The sequence below is a fragment of the Pholis gunnellus genome (genome assembly GCF_910591455.1).
Source record: "Pholis gunnellus genome assembly, chromosome: 2".
In the NCBI taxonomy this organism is placed as follows: Eukaryota; Metazoa; Chordata; class Actinopteri; order Perciformes; family Pholidae; genus Pholis; species Pholis gunnellus.
The window spans coordinates 24597109-24605585 of NC_136536.1; positions in this window are offsets into that span (position 1 = coordinate 24597109).

An 8477-nucleotide genomic window follows, 5' to 3' on the forward strand; every position below is an offset into this window, starting at 1 on the left:
ATGTTCATGTACAACGGGACTGAGAAATGTATTGTGATCTATTTCTTAATCAACCTGAAGTTTAGATCCACAGTTTGTGCTGTGGTGGAAACACTGACTCACTACATTTATTCAAGTAGTGTACTTGAGCACAGTTCTGAGCTCCTTATACTTCCATACTTATATTTATATAAACTTATATATATATATTAAATATTATTAAAAACAGGTTGAAATACACAGATTAGTTTTACGAAAATATGGAATCAGTTATAGCCGTTTAAGTTTGGGGATACATTTTTCTGAAAATACTTCTGTACGTTTACTTATGTGAGATTTATATTTTGGCATTTTTACTTGTTTTTACATTGTTGTATTATTATGTTGACTAAAGTTTAAATACAGTGATTTAAACAAAATAATAAGATCAAATCTGAGCTTTCAATCGCAAAATGATGACTGTGAGATGCTGTTGAAAGCTCAGGAAGCTAGTAAATTGACCTTTGAGTTTACAGGATTTTGCTACCTGAAGCTCGTTTTTCACTTAGCTTCCGTTTGATTTCCTTTTAAATCATCAATTATTTCAGATGAACAATCTGTAAGTTTGACTTGTGCCAGACAGCTCTACTGTATCTAAATGACAATGTGTCCACATTACTGAAACATCAGAGGAGATGAATGCTCAGGTTTGATACTCGTCTGTGGAGCTCTTACAACATGTTTGTATTTGAATCAAGCCCATATTATCTTATCATAGAGATATTGTATCAGTGTGTATGTTGGCCGATTTCTAACAGTAAATATCAGTAGAGGAATGTCAGAATTATAAAGGTTAAGGAGTCTCTGCACATCAGCCAACTTAAAGCTCAAACCAGTGCCTCAGCAGATGGGACAACTGAGGAAGAATCTGGAAAGATGAGATCTCAGCAAAGTTCCAGTAAGAGCTTTTAGTAACATGTAGACATAAAGCACGTCTTCGTCGGAGAGGCAGTGCAGACATGTATATAGACAATATGGCACTGGTTAGATGTAAGCATCTGTGTATCATAATTCTTTAATAAGCAACTTTTAAGGGGTTTATGAAAAAAGGCACATTGGTAATTTTAAGAATACGAGCAATATTATATTAATCTTAGAATACTGACACACTTCAAACCGACTTTGAGTGCTTTAAAAGTGGTCAGAGTGTGAGTTTCTATCCCATTCAGCCTGCAAGGCCAAACAAGAGAAAGTCATGCACTCACCTTGTTGCTTGTTACGATGATTTGTTTTGCAGTGTATGTGTCTTTGATGATTCAAATTAATGAATGAAATTGCAGCATTTCTTCAAGCACATTCTGGTCATGACATGTTCTGTTATCAAAAAGGCCGTAGTGTTCAATCTGAGTTTCAGTGACAAGACAAGACAAAATGTCCTCAATAAGTAGGCTTTCATTGGTCTCCACCTCCCTTCTACCCATTCATATCTTCACAAAGAACCTCATTCACACATATACGGGAAGATTTGGGGATCAGAATACACTGTGATGACTTGGATCAGTTACATTACAAGCTTTTTCAAGGCACTCACTCTGTTTAAGCTCTCATGTCATTTTTCTCAGGACTGACGCTTATTGATAAATCAGAATGTTATATGAGTCAATGCTTTGATCAGTACATGCTTTGCTAGATGTAATACAAATATATGATCATGTTAATCCTCATCCTGATAACTTGGTCCTTTGAACACAGGTTTGATTTGTTCATCTTGAATAAGAGTGTGCTTTTATTTTGAAATAACGATATTTGATTAGCAGCATGTTCTGGTCATATGATTATGTGATTGACTGGAGTGGCAAACACATTTTTACAGGGAGGTCTTTTAATGTTGAGGAACCACCTTAAACATATTACAACTATAACATTAGCAGATTCAACTTTAGATATGAAATTGTATGATAAATGTCCAGCAAAACGAGTTGAGTAATTGATCCAACTGTATAGAAGTTATGATGCAACAATTTGTACATTTTAATCTTTAAATCAGAAATCCCCAAATGTCATTATTGCCACGTTTATGTGTATATGTATAATTATTTTGTTCACAGTATCCCAAACTATATTTGGGATTTACTTTTTTAATTCATGAATCTGATTTTATTTTCGGTCTATAGCCTTTTTTTATGTCATATACAGATCTTTTTCTCTTTATTGTGAAATTGACTGTTGATCCACACCAACACATTTAAGAGATTTCTGAAAAAGTGTTCATGTTTTGGGTTCATCTTGAAAAGTTGTGGTCATCATTCACTTAACTGTGAATAAACAGGACTTGCTGCTCAGTTAAAGATTTAGGTGCTTTAAAGAACTGACAGTTCAGTTACCCACATGCACAGAACAGGGTCCAGGGCTAATGTCAAAAATCAAAAACACAAAGATTAATGACCACACTATGTCACAATGGATGACAGTGTTGAATATTTAAAGCTTTGTAGTTCTTATTAGCCTCTTTTATTATCCTGTTCATTTAGTTATGTTGATTTGTTGCTTACTTTTCTGTGTTAGCTGTTTGCCTTTCATTATTGTTTCTACTTTAAGGACAACCCTAAGGTTAATCATTATTTGTATTATTAATTAGAATGGTAATAATAATTATGTTCAGTTAACATAAGCACAGCTCCAAGTTAGTCACAAAGAAATTGAAAAACTTTTAAGTTCATTCATTAATTCATATAATGCAAACATTGTACCAAATGTACCAAATGTAATAAATGGATCTCGTGCAGACTGGAGATGTTATTCAACCGCTCAGCATCATCATGCTATCCACTTTTACTCCTGTGAAAAATTGCTCAATGAATAGGCACTTCAGACAGCTATTTAGCAAAAGAAATGCATCTTGCATGGTGGATCTGTGCTGCTTGATCAACAAAATGGCAACATTGATCCCAGAGGTGGCTCTCAGCCTCATGAAGGTCCCATGCTCTGTGGCCTGTGAGCCCGTCTTGTTCTTGCTGTAATCGCCTGTGAAAAAACAAGTTAGCGATGCTCTCGACAGAGCCGTAACACGCCAGCAAACAGTAAAAAATATCTGACCATAAGAAATTAGCTATGTTTCCAGTGACGTCTTTCACTTTTGGAAATCTTTGACTTTATTTTTGTATTTGTCACCGGGCAGAGTATGACTGATATGATTGTATCTCTTCTCTTCAGTAATGCTATCCACTTTAATAGCTGATTTAGGTTTAGACAGCTTGTAACATATTTAAAATTCACCTCCAGTCTCCATCAATCCTCAGAACCTCAGTGTTTAGAATGATCCAGTGCTGTCGTCTGTGTATGGTCATGTTGCTGGGGGCCTTAAGGGCCTGATGGGATGTTGTCTGTGATAACACACACACACACACACAACTGGAAAAAGTATGTTGGAATTGTAGGGGAATAATTCATGTCATTTGAAATTGGATTAGCGTTTAAGCTAACATTTGGGTTTCCCTTGTTTGGTGAGACCTCCATGCTTTCGGATGCAGAGGCAAAGGGTTAGCAGCCAAGTATGGGACATCCTGGTAAGCATTGGGACATGTATACAGAGAAGAGAAGAAGAACAGGGAAAAGAGGTTGAGGCCCTGGTTTTACAGTGTTCCAACCGGTTTGAACTACAAACACATTTTACTGAAAATGTGTTTGCAAAATGCAGCACTAAAGTGGATCCTTACTCTTGAGGCCTTGACTTGACACGGGTCCCTGTGTCACAATCAAATCTTTATTATTTCAGGTTTGCACTGATATGTTGCCTTTTCCTGAGTAAATGCATTTCATCAAATGACTACACAGGAGATCATTTAGTCCACCAGCACAAGATTAGCACACACTGTGCACAGAGTTAACGGAGGCCAACAGCTCATTGAGCCATGATAACCTCTCCCAGTAATTAAAATCCTGCTACATTACAAGTTATTAAATATGTGCAAATAAAATAAATCTTAGTTATTATGAATCAGCAATTTTAGGTCCCAATTTTCTCCTGACCCTAAATGATGTGTGAATATAAATATATAGCAGCATAAATATTATTATATTATTATTATTATTATTATATTAAAGAACATGCACAGAACCACATTCAAGAATGGTTTTGACAGAAAAGCTGGTATATTTTAAGAAGTGTATCTAACAATAACACTAAATAGTGTACTGTGTATTTAGTGTTATTGTTTTGAATGTTTTTCTAACAGAGGCAAACCCCATGTTATTTGGAGCAGGCAGGCCTGACTTTTGCTGTTTGATGAACTGGGGCATTGTGGGGCATCAGACGATCACTTCATGGCTCGGTCAACAAGATCGATTAAGTGAAACCAATTGACACACTGCGTGGTAAATGGGGGCTGCTACTTTCATTTGGCTCACACAGACTCTTTTCTTTTTGGCATTTGTGAGACGCGTCTGATGTAACTGATTAATACAAAAACAATCAACCAGCCTATCACATGATATGGAGGTCAGCGGAGGACATGGGGACAGATGAAACACTACTGTCGGCACAAACTCATCAGGGCCAAATGTTTCAGCTGCATTCTGCTCTGCCAGTTTGATGGAGTACCTGAGGCCACGTTAAGTCAACTGAAAGGTGATTATTACTATTCTAGAGCCCTACAGAGCTCACATTATCCAGCCATTAAAGATAATTAGAGGAACTTCAGAATAAATTATATAATTTCTTGCATTAAACTTGTAAACTGTTTTATTATCCTGGCAATCATCTGGTAACCCCTCACATTTATCTTACCATCTCTTCAGGGATCTTGTTCCCCACATCTAAATATTATTTTTGGAAAGAAGTCTATTAAATTAGTTGCTTTTTAATCTCCATGTAAAACATTAAGATAATGAATGGCCCAACCTTTAGAAGAATGTCTCACTAGTGTTAAGGGACACAAGCATGAGACTTATTCACTTTAAAATGATTAACCATATCAGACTTCCTAAAAAAGGATTTAAACTCAAGCTGAGAGAAAACCCTAATTGCCAGAGCAGCCATGAGAATGTCTCTGTGTGTTCAGAAGATTATAATTACACATCCAAACTCAAATGGTAAATGGTCTGTACTTGTATAGCGCTTTTCTAGTCTTCCGACCACTCAAAGTTCTTTAACACTACATGTCGTCATTCACCCATTGACACACTGATGGCAGGGGCTACCATGCAAGGTGCCACCTGCCCATCAGGACTCCATTCATACACCGCAGACACAGCCTATGGTAGCAATTTGGGGTAAAGTGTCTTGCCCAAGGGCACATGGGCATGGACTAGCCCACTGAAGGTCATAAGATGTGGTTGAAAGCTCCAAGCAGCACAACCAAATAAGTGGATGTTGTGGTGAGATTTTTTTGTCAAACTGCTATTCCCAAGTTTAAGTATGAACCTTCAAGGCTCATATTGCTGGTAATGCTTATTTGTAGAACAATGAAGAAATGGAAAGAGGAGTCAACCTGAGTGGAATGTTGTGATTCTATAAACAGACGGTTCCTGGCCATGATGCTGGTAATGCTTATCCCTATCATAACTTGTCCTGTGGTATGGCCTATGTGGGGAAAAATGCATGTTGAAATTGAGAATAGGAGAATATATGGCTGCAGTTCCAAATAAAAATATGGAATTTGAACAGTTTGTCATGGATGGGCAAAAAGGCCCCAATATTTGGGAATTTTGTGAAGCAGTAAAAAACGGTAATATTCCAGCAGCTGAGGAAACAATAAATTACCGTTAAACTACGGTAAATTACTGTACTGTAAAATTACAGTATTTTTTTAAATACCGTTTTTACCTTTATTTTTACAAGATATATGTTTTTCCTGTTTAATGAAGGAAATTACCTGTAAACCTGCAAAAACAATTAAATTACCTACAAATATGTTAGAACACATGCTAATAATACAACAAATCTGGTTTACAATTGCAGATTTTACTATACAATTTAATGTCAAACAAATCTTGTATATTCAACCAATATTTAATGAAATAATATATTAAATCAACCATAAAAAAATGCATTTACCTTTAAAGAAATGTCAAAATGCAGTGTAAACCATAACCCAACCAAAAACACTTCAAAACACTTTTGTAACACAGATAATGAATTTTATAATTACTAAAAAATACTATTAATGAAAGACCACTTCCAAGTTCTAAAATGAAATGTAATTGTAAAAAGATAATTTGTGTTTTAATGGGTATTCAATGGGCAGCTTTTAAAAACCAGTACAGTACACACTTATTTAATGTTCCCAACATTTATGTAAGTCGGTTGACCAAAGACTCAAGCAACATTCTTGTATGTAAAACTTAAAAAAGCCAAATACATTTTAAAAAGGGTGCAATGTGTAATGTTTAGCCACATGCTCCCAAGAAATAGAGACAGCATTTCATCTACTAACTGGGTCCATACAATCTAAATTTACAGTCATTCAAAAAAAGCCTAATTAACAGCAGGGCAAGAACACACAAGATTCGACCAAATTGCTGAAACCCTGAGAGCCGGTTAAAAAACACTGCTCTTCTATAATCTTCATGTGTGGCCGTTGGCCTATAGTTTACATAAGCCATCTTTGTGTGTACTGTAACACTAACCAGTGCTGTGCGTTCTGTGTAAACTTTGGTAGTATATATTTATTGGATTACATTCAAAGTGGCGGAAAGGAGAAAACGACAAACACCTCCGTGTCGTCCTTACTGAGGCCAGAAGACCCCCCACCGGGAGGAGGCAGCTCCAGGAGACCAAGTCTGCGGCCAGAAGTGGTGGAGAGGAAAAGTGAGTCTGGAGCCCTGCAATATATTGGTACACAAAAAAGTAGGAAATCCTCACAGTTGAAAACTTTCTTTATTAGAGGATACATTTACTGCTTTCCATTTATGTCTGACAAGCTATCGGCTCACTGTGATATCTCTATCCGCAGCCTTCAGGGTCCATGCATCCTTTACACTACCAGTAAGTAGTAATTTTAGTTAATAAAATAACTTCAAATAGTAAGGAGATTGTTTTGGAAAAGTCTGTAACTGACATTACTGTGAATGTAACGACGGAGGGAGATTGGACTCCAGTGTTTTCTCGTCTGAAAAATGTGTCTTTTTACTGCCTCCGTTCTTGGTCCGTAATGTTTGTTCTCAGTGGAAAATGACCTTTGGACTGACCACCACCTGCTTTCTGAAGGCATTCTTCTGCACCTTTGATCCCTTGTCTGGATTGATCTTGAAGAGGCATCTGTCAAATGAAATACAACAAATAACTTCAGTCATAAAATGTGGACTCTACTGAAATATACTATTTTCATATATTACCAACAAAAGTAGAAAAATGGTGGGAATTTGCGCAGAGCATATTGTGGTTGTAGTTTGGCTGTTCTCTGTGTTCCAGAGTATCCTGTATCTCCAAAGAGCTGAGATGAACTGGTGACTCTAAATTGCCCATACAACTTTTAGGGAATAGAAAGCAATTTGACGATTGGCTACTCTAAGGTTTCTTAGCTGAGTCTTGTTTCATTATTATTTCATAAAGAAACCTTAACAAAAGCTCTGAAGTTGATGTAGGTGTGCAACATTTGAAGCCTGTTGCTGCATCTTGACATGAAGATGAAGAGGAATTAATCAGAAACATAGCCAAAGCACATGTGTGTCAAAATCAACAGCTGGGTGCATTATTAAGAAGCAACAATGCAGGGCTCCAGGCTGCCACTAAAATAGTTGCATATATGATAAATATTTTCAAGTGTGCAAGTTAAAATTTCTCGTGGACAAATTCAGAGCATGATGATCCCATCCCCGCCTCCAAAGTCTCCTAAATCAACTTGACTAGGGAGGGTTCGTAAGGAGGGCCGAACTCGCTCTCGTCACAGCCCCGTGCTTGATGGGCCGCATCTACTGTACACAGTGGAAGATTTACCAGTCTACCAGATTCAAAGTGTTACCTAAGTGAAAGTTTAGAAGTAGGTTTTATAGGCAAAATGTACTTAAATATGGCAAAATTACAGTGCAAGTACTAATTATGCTGTGTGGCACCTGTCACCTGTTATATTATTATAAAACATTATATTATTAGTATTTGTTTATCACTAATGAAAACATTAGCATGCATCAAATTTAAACCTGCTTCTTTACCTTTACAAGAACTCCAATGCTGCTCCTTGGTCTGCTGGGTAAGAGATGGTCAGGCAGTAGTATGAGGCAAACATCAACACAACAGCTTCACCGAAGACACACAGATAACATGTACTCTGCTGCCAAAGGGTAAAATATATACGTTTCCTGCACGTCCTCTCCGCGTGTGCACGTCTCATCTGGCTGGGGCGCTGGCGAAACTGCCACAAAGAGAAGTCTATGAAGCAGTTTAGCCAATGATGCTTTAATGCTGATTAAAGATATAAATGAGTGACATACAATTTAGCCAATCAGCGTCCTCAAATAGATTCAGCCCCAAGCTGCACGTTCTCGTCAGGAGAAGTCTCTACAGGCGCCATTTTAACGTC